Below are 16,115 nucleotides of genomic sequence, written 5' to 3' on the forward strand. Positions count from 1 at the left end.
GTATAAACATATAGAATTCACCCAAGTGTGCCATCCCCCCAAAGGCTTGGATCAATCAAAATTACCAAGCCATGGGTGGTACCCCACATATGCCACACGAGCACCTTGTGGCTTTTCATGAAATGTTTATTTCAACTTCTAGCCCCCAATTTCCTTAATATTCCATACCAATAAAATGATAAGCAACTTGTGCCCCAAAACAAAGTCGGAGTTTAAAAGTCTCTACCTCGTATCCCGAAACAGTCTTGTCCTTAACTTTTCACGGTTAGCTCGGAATGTCCCAGTGTACAAAATACGGGATATAACATGAAACACTTGGATTGTAGTAGAATATAGGAAATGGGTCATAAATGTTGGAATAGTGTCATTGTTGAGCCATAACTTCGAATGAATCATGGATATGGATATGTTATGATTATAAGTAGATTATGAATGGTATGTAGAACATGGAATGAGTATTATATGTGAAGGAACATGATGGTGAACTATGATCATGATTTTGGAGAATTGAAGGGAAATTGTGAAATGCGAATAATGTAAATGAATGAGGATTGTTGTTTATGATATTGTGATTGTTGTTATGAATGTTTGGTAGTTGATATGGAATATGGAGGAAGTCGTATAAACAAAGGAAATGCTGCCCAATTTTCTCTAGCTTTAGTAGGCACGTTCTTGTAATTGTTTAGCTAATGTCGATACGAATTCTCTTGAAGGTAAAGATGTGGGCATTAAAGGAGAACGAGCAAGCAATAGAATAGTTAAACGATAAAGGTATGTGAGGCTAGTCCTTTCTTTCTAAGGCATGAATCTTATGACATGAATTTCCTTCTTTTTCATGAATCTCCTATCTTCAAGAAAACTAAGAGTCCTTGTTCATAAATAGTCATATGAGATAAGAAGTACACTATGAGTACAATAATGATGATGATAAGCTTAAGTCTAAAGATTCTAGAGATCATGATATGATGTGCCTACAAAGCTAATGGTGTTAACTATGATCTATTGATGTTTTCCTTATGCGCACTCACCTTAAAACGTTAGTCCCTTCAAGGTGAGATATAACGATTATGATCACTCCATAACGTAATCGGGGGTTCACGATCTTATGTCACTCCGACATAGCTATAGTTGCCTTCAAGTTCTAATGTATGTTCTGATGATATATATAATGATACTAAGTTATGATAAAGCCATGATATGCTTATGAGATGAATAATAATGATAAGTCTATAATATGTACGATGATATAGTTCCACCGTGCCTAAATGGCCGGCCATGTCACCGCTAAGGCGAGCTGCATACGATTACACCATGCCTAGATGGCCGTGCATGTCACCGCTAAAGCAGGCTACTATGTTTACACGCAGCCTAGAGGGCGGCATGACACCACTAGGGGCGGCATATACGAGGTTACCCGACGGGAGTTAACGATGATGATGTATGAATGATATGATGATGTATGTATGATAAGATGATGTATATGCTACGGTAACTCATATGATATGCTGCGTATGATATATGTATAAAATGTATCCATTTAAAGAGTACGCAGGTTATGTCTTCATCTTATGCCTTATGATTTCTCTATTATGTTCATTTCATTCATGCCTTACATACTCAATACAATGTTCGTACTGACATCCATTTTCTTTGGACGCTGTGTTCATGCCCACAGGTAGACAGGGAGGTGATCCAGACTCGTAGGAGCTATTAGCCGATTGAAGAGCACTCCATTTTCCGGAGGTGCCATTGATTATTCTTTTGGTACATATGTATATATTCATGTTTGGGCACGACGGGGTCCCGTCCCGTCCATATGTCTAGTACTCTAGTAGAGGCTTGTAGATACGCGCTTGTGGGTAGTATGGTCTCATAGTTCTTATTGTATATATATACACACACACACACACACATATATATATATATATATATATATATATATCTATTATTTTGATAGCCGAAGGGCTTATGTATATAAAGTGAATATGTTTCCAATGATAATAGTTTTTCTATGATTATGAGTATAAGCGATATAAATGAAAGCAGACGAGTGATAGAATGAGTGGTGCTCGGTGGTTAGCCCCGGGTACCCGTCATGGCCGTAGCCGGGTCGTGACAAAAGTGGTATTAGAGCAGTTCAGTCCTAGGAAGTGTCTATGAGCCGTGTCTAGTAGAGTCTTATTTATGGTGTGTTGTGCACCACGCTAATAAACAGGAGGCGACAGGGCATTTAGAAAAAATGACCATCTTTCTTCTTATGAGATCGTGCGATAGAGCCATGTATAAAGTTTTATCCTCCCTAATAGTGTGTTGTGATTTCAAAAATGCCGCCAAAGGGAAAAGTTAAAGCCGCCCAGAAGGGCAAGACTACGATAAAAAAGCGGGCAGAAAGAGAGCCGCCAATGAATGTAGATGAGGGGGACTCACATAATGAGGCTCCGTCTAATGCTTCTTCTACCCTGCCTATTATAGAAGAGCAAGAAGGGGCTTCCGCTCCAGCTCTTATGCCTCCAGTTCTTCCACCGGCTATTTCGGGTCAACAAGTGACCGAAGCTATTCAATTATTGACCCAGTTAGTTGCCGCTCGAACCGTGCGAATATGGGCCCAAGTGATCGGTCAGCTAGTACTAGAGCCCGTGATTTCATGAGTTTAAATCCTTCAGAGTTCTTTGGGTCAAAGCCGGATGAAGATTGTCACGACCCAAACTACGGGCCGTGACGGGTATCCGGGGCTAACCACCGAACACCACATATTTCGTTACCTATATGCTCTCGTTCATAATATATATTCACAATCATAGAAATCCATTAGCATATTTGAAACATAATTACTTTCATAAACATAAGCCCTTCGGCTATCAAAATAATATATAATATATATATACATACATATACATGAGGACTATGGGACCATAATACCCACACATGCGTATCTATGAGCCTCTACTAGAATACTAGACATATGGACGGGACAGGATCCCGTCGTGCCCAAATCATGAATATATACATATATGTACCAAAAGAATAATCAATGGCACCTTCGGAAGAAATGGAGTGCCTCAATCGCCCATAGTAGCTCCAATGGATCCGCACCGTCTCCCCGCCACCAGGCATGAACACGGCGTCCAAAGAAAACGGACGTCGTACAAGCATTATCAGACCGAGTATGTAAGCGTAAATGAAATAAGCATAATGAGAATATCATAAGTCATGAGATGAGGATACAACCTGTGTACTCTTGTAGCGTAATTACATGTCATGTACATTTTGTGATATCCCGTATTTTGTACATTGGGATAATCCGAGTTAACCATGATAAGTCAGGGACAAGACTATTTCGGGATACGAGGTAGAGACTTTTGACCTTCGATTTTGTTTTAAGGCATGAGTTGCTAATGATTTTATTGGTATGGAATATTAAGGGAAAATTTGGAATTAGGAATTAATTGGTCATGAACCACAAAAGGGGCCATGTGGCCGTGTGGTGTGGTGTGGCTCCCACACATGGTTTGGCCAAATTTAATTGATCCAACCCATGTGTGGGCCATGGTACACTTGTATAATTCATATAAGTGTACAAAAGATGACTAATTAGTCACATTCTTCATCTTCCACACTTAGAAAATTGTAGAACCTTGGAGAACAAAAGAAGAAGGCCATTCGGCCATGGTGGAAAAAAATTGAAGACCAAAAATCTTCATCACAAAAATAGTTTCTTCTAGCAAATCAACTAATTGGAAGGCCCTTTTTAACGTGAGATAGTTGTTGGAGTCAACAAATCATTCGTTTTGCCGTTCGCAAACCCTAGCTAAGTTGTGAAGTTGAGGGAAAAGGTAAGGTTTAATCTTCTTTAACATATGTTATGGATGGCTTGTGTATGTTGTAGCATGTAGAAATAGATGAAATTCATGAAATTACACATGTTGATGTTGAGCCGTGTGGAAGGCTTGTAGCCGTGTAGGTGTGTGTTGTGTAGGAGTGGTGAATTAATTCTATTTAGCATGTTTGGTTGTTGTAGTATGTTCAAAATGGATGAGAATCATGAAGTTGGTAGGTTGGGGTGGTGGCCGAATATGGCCTCCCTTGTATGCCAAGGAATGAATTAATTTTGTGTAGTATTTTGGTTGTTGTTGTTATGAATTCTATGTTGATAATGAGAGTTTAATGATTCAAGTTGAAGTTGTAATGGTTGTGGGCTGTTTTGGAAGTTAACGTGACATTAGTGTAGTTGTTGTATTTGTGAAAATGATGTTGTTAATGTGTGGATTGTTAGTGTAATTCATGAATTTGGGAGAGAGGAATGTGTCGTTGTTGTTGTTCTCGGGTTTGGGGAGTTTTCAGGTAGAATGGAGTGTTGGTTAGGTTGTCTTGAATATTGTGTGGGTTCTTTAAAGTGTTCTTGAATCTAGTTTGAATGCTCTCGGATTAGTACTTGAACATGTAAGCGTTGATGTTGGTTTGAATGTATGTAGTTGAATTGAACATAATTGGAATGTTGTCGAAATATGTGGAGAAGAGTTATTAGCGTTATAATGCGTTTTGAATTGATTATTGATGTTGTTAGTGTGGTTGTTGGTATTGTTGTTGATGATTTGGCCGAGTTGAATTCTCGGGGTTGTTGAATTTATAGGGGAAATGCTGCCCAAATTTCTGTAGAATTAAGTGCTAGTTTGGAATTGAATTCCTAAATGCCAATAGCTAATGTTTGGTATCGATGATGTTGTTGTAGATCTTGGGGAGTCCGAGACTTAGGTTTGGATTAGCTTTGAGAGCGGACGAGGTATGTAAAGCCTAACCTTTCTTTCTTTTGGCATGTCTTAGTTGTAAGTAGGCTGTGCTACGAGCCTCGGGGTAACTCTATTCTTGCGATCCGAGCATGTCTACGATTCTTATTTACTTTTAACGTTGGCATTCGTAATGTAATTGAATAATGGTCCTTATGTCTTTGGAATAATTGGTTTTCAAATGTTGCACAAAAAGTTTTGTTCCTAAATGGTTCTATGTCGAAAAAGGGCCGTAACATTCGTAGACAGAACCGGATCGCCTCGATATGCTCGTAGGAGGTTCTGTAGCGTATTATGACTATACCTTCCATAGGCGGGCTCGGATTGGGTTGACGCTCGTCCGTGGGTCCCGCGACTTTTCTTTGTTTAGTTCTAATGACTTTATGACAGAACTTAATACAGCTATCACCCCGACCCTCGAGTGTTGATTTACCTATTTATTGAGTCTGTAATGATGATTTTATGCATATGGTTACTCACGACTCTGCTCGTGCATCCGGTTATATCTTTCGCCGAGTCCCGGGCCGGTTATGTCGTCGTGCGGACTATGTTATATTCCGGTGTTATGCTGTGTTATGGTTCACCGAGCTCCTCGCTAGAGGGCCGGGTTCCGCTTATATTTGGTGCTATGCTGTGTTATGGCGTTTGATGCGGTATGGAGATACATCGGGTTACGGAGATATGAAATCTTCTGGTGTTATGCTGTGTTATGGCGCCAAATGACGGGGTGGCGACCATGTTCCCTGAGCCCCATGCATGATTTGTGTTTTGAAACTAAACATTTTGGTATTTTGCATATCGTACTTATTTACTGTACTTCTTGTTCCGGTTATGATTCTGTTTACTGTATTTCATGCTTTGCATACTCGTTATATTCCCGTACCGACCCCTTTCTTGGGGGTTGCGTTTCATGCCCGCAGGTACAGACGCCCACTTCGGTGATCCGCCACCAGGACACCTATTCGCCGCCCGGAGTGCTCCCTTTGTTCTGTACGGAAGCCTATATTTTGGTATATACTCTTCCGTTGCATATGTATATATTTATTCAGGGGTACAGCGGGGCCCTGTCCCATCATATGATTCCGTTGTTGCTTTTAGAGGTCTGTAGACATGCATGTGGGTCATGGTTGGTTACTGTACGGCTATGTCTGTATGGATTATGTTTTGGGCGGTCCCACGCGCGTGGCATAATATGCACGTACGTGCATATGTTTGATATGTTATGTATATTATGATCTTGCCGGCTTCGTGATATATATTGTTATAGCCCGTATTTCGTACGAAAGGACATAGCGAGACAATGGTGAGAAATTAAGGATAAGACTACGTTGATGACGAAATAATTTTAATGTCCGAGTTGGTAGAAATATTATTCATGAACATCGGTATTGTGGAAATATTGAGAAAGGCTAAGGGCAGAAGAGAAATTCGTAAAATGGGCCGTGGAAATAATGCGGAAGGTTAGGGACAAAATGGTAATATTGAGAAAAGTCGAGGGGCAAAATGGTAATTTCACCACAAGTTCAAGAAAATTCTTGAAGGGCCAAAGTGTGCCTAGGAAGACAAGTGGTCATCTTTGACCACTTTAGGAAATTCAAGGAAGAAGAAGAAAATTCAAGAAAAGGCCATATTGGCCATGTGATGAATAAATATGGACCAAAGTGTACATGGCAAGATAATGGTCATCTTTTGATTTAAGAAAATTTCAAGAAAAAGGAAGAAAAGTCTAGAAAAAAGGAGGAGAAAAAGAATAAAAAAAGATGACAAAGAAGTCATCTTTTATTTTAGAAAAATCTCAAGAAAAGAAAAGGAAAAGTCTAGAAAAATGGAGAGAGGGGGCATGTGCCCCTCACATGCCTATATAGCTACATATATATATATATGTGTGTGTAGTTATTTTTTTGGAGAGTGGAAGAACAAGAGAGAGCAAAGAACAAAAAAAAAAAAAGAGGGAGAAGAGAGAGGTTCGGCCATGGTTGGCCGAACTTGGGGGGGGTGGACAACATGATTCAAAAATTAATTTCTTCCACCCTTACTACCAAATGGAAGGTCCTTAACAACATGGAGTGGTTGTTAGAGCAAGCCAAGCATTTATTCGGATGATTTACCAATTCTAGCTAAGTGAAGAAGTTGAAGGAAAAAGGTATGTATCCAATCTTACTTCATGTGTTATGCATGGTTGTGAATATTGTAGGGTGAAAATCATGGAAATATGAATGTTGTATAGTAGTGGCCGTGTGTATGGTGTATGTGTGATTGAGCCGTGTGTGTGTATGTTGCTTTGCATGGAAGATTGACTTGATTTCATGTTATGTGTTGGTTGTTGTAGTGTATAAAAATGGATGGAAAATTTATGAAGAATATGCATATGTGTGTGTGAAATTGAATGGGCTAAAGGTGATGGAAGCGGTGTGATAAATTGATTTTACTTAGAATTGTAATTGTTACTATGGTAGGTTCTATAATGTAAAATAAGAATTAAATGGCTTGGAGGATCGAAAGTTGGGCTAAGGTGATTGAATTTGAAAGAGGAATATATGTTGTTGTTATTGTTGGAATGTATCGAAATGAGTAAAAGTGCATGAAGACATGTGAAGAGAGATTGTGGTTGAAATGGGTGTTTTGGTAAGTTAGTGTCACTTAATGTAATTCGATATTCTATTATGGTTGCCGTTGTTATAGATTATGTGACTTAGCATGAATGGTGTGGTTGAAGTTAAAGGTTTCAAATAAAATAGTATGTTGATTAAGTCGTTGGAATATCGTGTGAAATGAATTGAATGTTGGAGTGCATGATGAATGGAATGTTAATGTTGTTGATAAGAATTGTTGGTATTGTTGATAGTTTCCCCGGTTAAATTCCTCGGGTTGTTGTTGTTTGAAAATTGGCCAAGTTGAACTTAATGGGATGGAGTATGAGAAAGGGAAGTCGCCTTAAAATTTCGATAGCCAAGTATTACTCTAAGATTCCAACTCTAAGTACCCTAATGAAAGTTTTGCAAACATGACCAATTTTGCGATTTGACGGGATTGCGACGTGACTTTGGAATAGCAAAAGGAGCGGAAAGAGGTATGTAAGGTTTCCCTTCCTTTCTTGGCATGTCTTAGACGTATAGGCTTGATTTCGCGCCCCGGGGACTTTCCTAACTCTAGAAATCCGCGTTTGAAAACGAAGCATTATTCATTCGAAGAAGATTGAACCAAAAGTGCACGATTGAAAGAAATGTATACATATCCTAGAACTTGCAAATCAAATGAGACCCGATTACCCTAAGACCTTCATAAGTAACGTCGTGACACGTATTATATGTAAGTTGTGTATGCCACCTCATTTGACTCGAATAGGTGGGCCCACGTTCCCGGATTTTCTTTAGTGCCTTGATTATTAAACGATAAGTGTTGTAACTACTTTAATGAGAGTACTTCTACGACGATAATGATAGCAGAATCAGAGCGCTATAGACGCTGATAAATATACATGTTATAAGTATAAGTATATGATAGCAGAATCAGAGCGCTATAGACGCTGATAAATATACATGTTATAAGTATAAGTATATGATAGCAGAATCAGAGCGCTATAGACGCTGATATATGTATGTGATATGAATATATATATGATGAACGAGTCAGGGTGCGCGCAGACGCCGATATTTACGGGAAAATGGAGATAAATAATTGAAGAGCGTTATATACGCGTATCCACCGATCGCGTGAGTATGGCACATGATATCCCCGGACGCGGGATGCCCGGACCGGGATGCATATTATGGTTAAATGGATGCGCCACGCCTCGGCAATATAATATATTCTATTTTTATGTATATATATATATATATATACGAGTAAGGAAAGCTAAGAAAGCACGACCGCCTAAGGGCACTTATATGTACAGTGATGTTTCTATCCCCGGGACATGTGTCGTATGCTTTTTTATGCCATCATATATGATTTATGTCTTCGCATATTACTATTTATGCCTTACATACTCAGTACATTGCTCGTACTGACCCCTTTTCTTCGGGGGCTGCGTTTCATGCCGCGCAGGTAAAACCAGATGAGCTGAGGCTAGCATAGAAGATGTCCAGCGGAATTGGTAGGCTCCACCTTGTCCGGTGAGTGCCGCCGAGTCGAGTATATGTGCCATGACGATACGTTCGAGTTCGTATAGATTCGCGCAAGTCGGTAACGAGTCGTTATATCAGAATGGGTCGCGTTTCGAGGCCGTAGACATGTTATCACGTCTCGTGTTACGAGTCTTACATGCGCGCATTATGTACTTATGGAAAAAAAAAAATTCTATGTATTCGTTTCCTACTAATTCATAAGTTTATACGCGCAATAAGTAAAAGCGGGGTATAAATCGGCTCCGAGTATGGGGTCGGGTGCCCATCACACCCTATCGGAATTTGGGGTGTGACAAGTATTTATATTTGTATGTGATAGATTGAGACGACGTTTGACTTTCGTGCATGTTCAATTTATTTGGATGCCAAATGTATGAATTTGGTGCATACGATGTGTTTGGTGTTCGGGCACTAGCCGGCGGCTCACGGGTGAGTCGTGACAAAAGTGGTATCGCAGTCGTTCTGTTTGAAATCTGAGTGTCTGGCGCACCGTGTCTTAAAGTCTTGTTGTAGGATGTTATCTTTCCTTCGATCCTAGATCGTGCGATAGTAAGCCGTATTACGAGGATGATTCCTTTCTAACGAATTGTTGGCGTTGCGTCGATGTCCTGAGAAAGCGACACGCCCGGTGGCGGCAAGGGTGATTGATTATTGATATTGTTAGATGGTTGTTGGCTTTGCCCGAGAATCGGGGCCCATGCTCATCTTGAGCCCGAGATCGTGCTCCGGCGGGGCCGAGCTCGCTACACCGTCACCATTAGGGAGCTTCGGGAACCGGCAGTCGGGGCGCCCCCACCGCCGTACTCCCGAGGCCCCGCAGACTTGAGCCTGCCCTCCCAGCTGTGGGGCGGGAGGATAGGGCCATGCGAGATGTGAAGCTTGCCCTTCGAGATTGGTGGCGGGGCCGGTTAGACGGGCACGGAGTAGGGGGGGTGATCAGGCGGACCGACGTGATAGTTCGAGGGCCCGTGATTTCTCGACTTGTAATCCACCGCAGTTTTCCATGGTCGTAAGTTCCGAGGAGGATCCCTGTGAGTTTATTAGACAGATGTAGCGTACGTTGCTTGATTAAGGCGACCGAGATCGAGTCTTAACGCGTCGAGTTGGCATCATATCGCTTACGAGATGTATGACAATTGTGTTCGAGTGCCTGGGAGTTGTCAAAAAGAGATTTGTTCCTCCGAAACTACGTGTGGCCCGACTTTCAAGGAAGGCCTTTCTTGGCTTTGATACTTTCGCAGATGCGTCGGCCTAGTTGACTTAAAGTTTCTTACGGTTGAGCCGGAAGGGGATTGAGCGTCCGAGTATAGTCTAGGGTCCCGCGACCTTCTAGGTCACGGTTCCGACCTATGTTTCGAAAGCATCCGACAGGATGCATCGATACGTGACCCCCCGAGATCGTTATTTATGATATCCGTCGGTGATGGCTTATGACTTTGATACGGATGGATATTGCCCGAGCATGTGATACATCCCGAGTGGTATGGAGGATCGACACAGAGGGCGTCCTACAAATGACTATGACGTTTGATTAACCTATTAAGGGCTTTGAAAATAGCCCGGCTAACGGGGTCACGGGCCGCGGCATTTGTCATCGGCGGCGGCATAGCAGTATATCCTTCTCGCCCGGAAGACGGAGCACACCCCCGCTCACGGGCGGAGACCGGACAAGAGTGTATTCAGGAGATGTATGTGTCGAGCTCCGGAGCCGAGTTCACTGTGATGGACAGAGGTTCCGCCGGGCCGAGGCCACCCATACCTCGTTGTCCTCATCAAAGGAGACATCACCCCGGAGAGTGTTATCGCGCCACGGGTGCTTGTTTTATTTGTGGCCATTAGGCCATCTTATGAGAGATTGTCCATGGGGGTATGTCGGGTGATAATATGAGCCTACTCGGGCGATTATCGTTGGTTCATCGTCCTCTTCGTAGCGGCGCGCCCGCGGGGCGGGTATGCCGACACCGGCAGGCGGTGGGCGGAGCGGGTCCGATTCTAGCGGCCTCTCGAACCGCATATATGCCTTGGCGGCCAGGAAGATCGTGGAGGCGTCACCTAATGGTTACGGTGTATATTATTGATTTTCTCCCGAGATGTATATGCATGATAGGAGGTGCTCCACTTTATCGTATATTTCTCCCCTTGTCGCTAATAAAATTGGGATAAAACCTGAACCGATAGAACCGTTTGAGGTTGCTACACCGGTAGGAGATTCTGTTATAGCCAGGCAGGTATATAGAGATTGTTCGGTAATTATATGTGGCCGCTGTACCAAAGCGAAATCGATAGATTCGGATATGACCGAGTTCGATGTTATTATGGGTACGATTGATCCAGCTTCGTTATGCTAATGTCGATTGTCGAAGGTAGTCCGCTTCCAATTTCTAGGGGAACCAGAGTTATAGAGTGGACGGAAATACAAAGATCGCCGTGGGTAAGTTTATTTTATACCTCAAGGCAAGGAAGATGGTCGATTGGATTATATTTATCATCCGGTTCGTGTGCATGATTTGAAAACAGAGGCACCGACTCTTCGTTTTCCGGTGGTTAATGAATTTCCTGGATATTCCCGTGACGAGCTTCCGTGTCTTCCTCCCGAGCGAGAGATAGAGTTCACTATAGATGTACGCGCACACTCACCCTATATCTATTCCTCCGTACGTAACGGTAATTGAAAGAATTAAAAGAGTACTCGAGGGATTTATTAGAGAAGGGGCTTTCATTAGCCCAAGACATCACCCGGGGGAGCGCCGTATTGTTTGTAAGAAAGAAAGATGGTCGCGCGGATGTGTATTGATTATAGTATGTGAATAAGGTAACCATAAAGAATAAATATCCCCTCCCCAAGATTGATGATTTGTTTGACCGGTACTGCAGGGTGCTAGGTGTTTCTCGAAGATAGACTCGCGGTCAGGCTACCACCAAAAGTGTACGAGAGACGGATATTCCAAAGACAAACATTCAGACCCGATACGGGCATTATGAATTCGGTAGTGATGTCTTTTTGACTAATGCTCCAGCCGTGTTTATGGATCCGATGAATCGGTATTCAAGCCATTCCCGAATATGTTCGTGATTGTATTTATTGATGACATTCTCGGTTTATTCACGATCGATAATATGCAAATCATCCGAGGACGGTACTTGGGTGCTCCGGCACCGTAAATTATATGCTAAATTCTCTAAATGTGAATTCCGGTCGACTTCGGGGCATTCCGGGGCATATTATTGGAGCTTACGGCATTCGGTTGATACCTTAAGATTGAGGCCGTAAAGAATTGGCCTAGACCCACGACACCTACCGAGGTACGTAGCTTTCGGGATTAGCAGATATTACGGGAGATTTGTGGAGAAGTTTGCTTCGATTTCGGGGGCCGCCTTTAACAAGGCGACTCGTGGTGAGCAAAGTTCCGGTGGACCGATGCTTGCGAACGAAGCTTCAGCGAAAAAAAGAGAAGTTGACTACAGCTCCGGCCCGACTCTTCCCGAGGGACCGATGGCTATATTATTTATTGTGATGCTCGGTGGGATTGGTGTGTGTATTAATGCGACGGGCAGTTATAGCTTATGCCTCCCTACTTCGTAAAGCATGAAAAGAAATTATCCTACTCACGATCCGGAGCTAGCCGCGGTAATTCATTCTTTGAAGATATGGATACACTATTTATATGGCGCTCATGTTGATATTTATACAGATCACAAGAGCCTCCAATATATCTTTAAGGCAAAAGGAGCCGAATTTGCTACAGAGAGAGGTGGCTAAGCGTAGTTGTTGAAAGACTATGATGTCGATATTTTGTATCATCCGGGAAAGCCAATGTTTATACAGACGCACAAACCGTAAGTCTACGGGTAGCTTGATGACGTGCCATCGAAAAGAAAGAAATGGTTCGTGAGATCCGCTAGCCAGGCCTTGGAGTCCGCTTCCGGCGATTCTCGGGAGATATCGAGGTTTCTCGAGGAATTTCTAAATCTTCTATTATAGAAGAGGTAAAGTGACGTCGTATGAGGACCCTATTCGGCACAAGATAGAGATGCGGCCCTTGAAAAGGAGAAGACCCCGTTCGAGATTACACCGATGGAGTACGGCCACATAGGGGCGATCCGTGTACCGATGTGGCGAGGTCATGGGCGGCGACAAAGTTATGGGCGAGGCACATTATGCCCGTTATTCTGTTCATCCGTGGTCGACGAAGATGTATCATGACCTCGTATGTTTATCGTCGGGATGGTATGAAGAAGGACATGGCGAGAGTTCGTTGGTCGCGTCCAAATTGTCGCCAGGTTAAGATCGAACATCGGAAAGCCGGTGGATTGCTACAGAGACGGAGATTCCGACGTGGAAGTGGGAGATAATTAATATGGACTTATTAGCGCTTACCTCGCACTCCACTAAGTATGATTCCATGGGTTATCATTGATACCGACAAAATCAGCCCATTTTCTTCCAAATCGGGGACTACGTATTCACCGAGGATTATGCCCGAGCTTATATATTAAGGAGATAGTAAGACTTCACTGAGTTCCCATATCTATTATCTCCGAAAGAGGTGCCCAATGGGGCGCTAATTTCCGGAGATCATTTCAGAAGGATTGGGACGCAGTGAGTCTTAGTACAAAGCATTCCATCCTCGGTCCGACGGACAAAGCCGAGCGTACTATTCGGACATTGGAAGATATGTTGCGGGCTCCGTGTTATTGATTTCAAGAGGTAGCCGACGACCATTTGCCGCTTGTTGAATTTGCTTATAATAATAGCTACCACTCCCATCCGTATGGCACCGCATGAGGTTGCCAGGCGGCGTAAAGAAATGCAGGTCACCGATTGGCTGGTTCGATGTTGGGGAAACTAAGTTAATTGGCCCGTATGTGATCCAAACAGCGCTGATAAGGTGAAACTCATTCGGGAGCGGTTATTAGCGCTCTAAGCTCTATTTAAATCATATACGTATAATCGACGTCGACACTAAGAGTTTAGAGGGGTGATTGGGTATTCCCGAAAGTGTCACCCATGAAGGGTATTATGAGATTCGGCAAAAAGGGGAAGTCAACTCCGAGATATATTGGGCCTTATCGTATCATTCGCAAAATAGGCAAGGTTGCCTATGAATTAGACCTCACCAGCTGATTTGGGAGTGGTACACCCGTGTTCATGTGTCTATGCTTCGCAAATGCATTGGTGACCCTTCCAATATTTCCCATGAGGATATTCGGGTGACAGAGGACCTATCCTACGAGGAGCGCCTATAGCCATTGATCGCCAAGTGAGAAGGTTGCGTAATAAAGATGTGGCTTCGTTAAGGTGTTGTGGCGAAACAATAACCGAGAGGAAATGACCCGGGAAGTCAAGAGGAGATGAAGAAGAAGTATCCTCACCTTATTTCGATGCCTACAGTAATCTAAACTCACTAATTGTTATGTTGTTGTTGATCAATGAATGAATTGTATGTGATAGCTATAAAAGAAACTCCCCGAAATGCTTAAAGACCCCGAGAATTAGTTTAACATTCGAGGACGAATGTTCTAAAGGGGGGAGGATGTTGATATCCCTATTTTGTACATTGGGATAATCCGGAGTTAACCATGATAAGTTAAGGACAAAACCTATTCGGGATACGAAGTAGAGATTTTTTTTTTTTTTGACCTTTGATTTTGTTTTAAGGCATGAGTTGATTATGATTTTATTGGTATGGAATATTAAGGAAAAATTTGGGACCAAAAGGAATTAATTGGTCATGAACCACAAAAGGGTCATCCATTTGGCATGTGGTGTGGTGTAAGGCTCCCACACAATTTTGTGTCAACTTTTAATTGGAACAACACATTAATGTGGGCCAAGATCTTGTGAATTCTATAAGAATTAAAAAGATGACTAATTGTTCACATTCTTTCATCTTCCACACTTAGAAAAAGAACCTTGGAGAACAAAAGAAGAAGGCCATTCGGCCATGGTGAAAAATTAACTTCCATTCAAAAATCTTCATCACAAAAATAGTTTCTTTGATGCAAAATCACTATAATTGGAGGTCCTTGTTAACGTGAGAGGTTGTTGAGCGATCAACCCATTATTTTTCATCCTTGCAAACCCTAGCTAAGTTGTGAAGTTCAAGAGAAAAGGTAAGGTTTAATCTTGTTTTTATATATTATAAAGGTTTGTGTATGTGTGTAGATGTAGAAATAGATGGATATCATAAAAGGCATGTTGATGTTGAGCCGTGTGTGTGGTGTTTTAGCCGTGTAGGGTGGTGTGTGTTGTGTGGTGTTGGAGCTATGAATTAATTCTATTTAGCATGTTGTGATCATTGTAGTATGTGAAGAAATGGATGAGAATCATCCATAAGTATATGTTGTGGTTCTAATGTAGACCATTCATGTAACAAGAAATGAGTTAATGTTGCTTGTGTTTTAGTTGTTGTTGTTATGAATTCTATGTTGAAATGAATGTTTAATGACTCAACTGATGTTGTAATTGTTGCGGACTGATTTGGAGGCTATTGTACATTTAGCGTAATTTGTATGTTGGTAAAACTGATGCTTTGTTAGAATGTGAATTGTGGATACAAATCATGATTTGAAGATAAGGAATGTGTGTGAGGTTCTCGGGTTTGGGGCTGATTTTGTTGTAGTGGAGCAATTTTTGGATTGTTGGAAATGTGTGAATTATTTAGAATGTCTTTAAGTATTGTTGGTATGATTCGGGTTGGTATTTAAATGTATAATGTTGGATGTTGGCTTAAAGGTAGTCAATTGAATTTATGAATGTTGTTAAATGATGGAAAGAGAGCTATTATTGTTGTATTGCCTTTCGTATTGGTTTTTGATGTTGCTAGGTTGGTTGTTGTTGTTGTTGTTGATTGATTTGGCCGAGTTAAATTCTCGGGGTTGTTATTTGGGGAAATGCCGCCCAAATTCTCGTAGAATTAAGGGCAAATTTGGAATTAAATGCCCAAAATGGCTATATCTAATATTTGGCATATTATGGCTTAATTGTAGACCTTGGGCAGCCCGAAGCGTAGGTTGGACTTAGCTTGAGTTTGGATTATTGGAGAGCGTTTGAGGTATGTAAACCAACCTTTTCTTTTGGCATGCCTTAGTTAAAATAGGCTATGATACGAGCCTCGAGGAAACTCTATTCTCGCCATCCGAGCATGTTTATGATTCGCATTTGTTCCTTGGCATTCTTGTGTTGATATGACAAAACATTGAT

This window comes from Lycium ferocissimum, chromosome 2 (assembly GCF_029784015.1).
Source record: "Lycium ferocissimum isolate CSIRO_LF1 chromosome 2, AGI_CSIRO_Lferr_CH_V1, whole genome shotgun sequence".
Taxonomy (NCBI): domain Eukaryota; kingdom Viridiplantae; phylum Streptophyta; class Magnoliopsida; order Solanales; family Solanaceae; genus Lycium; species Lycium ferocissimum.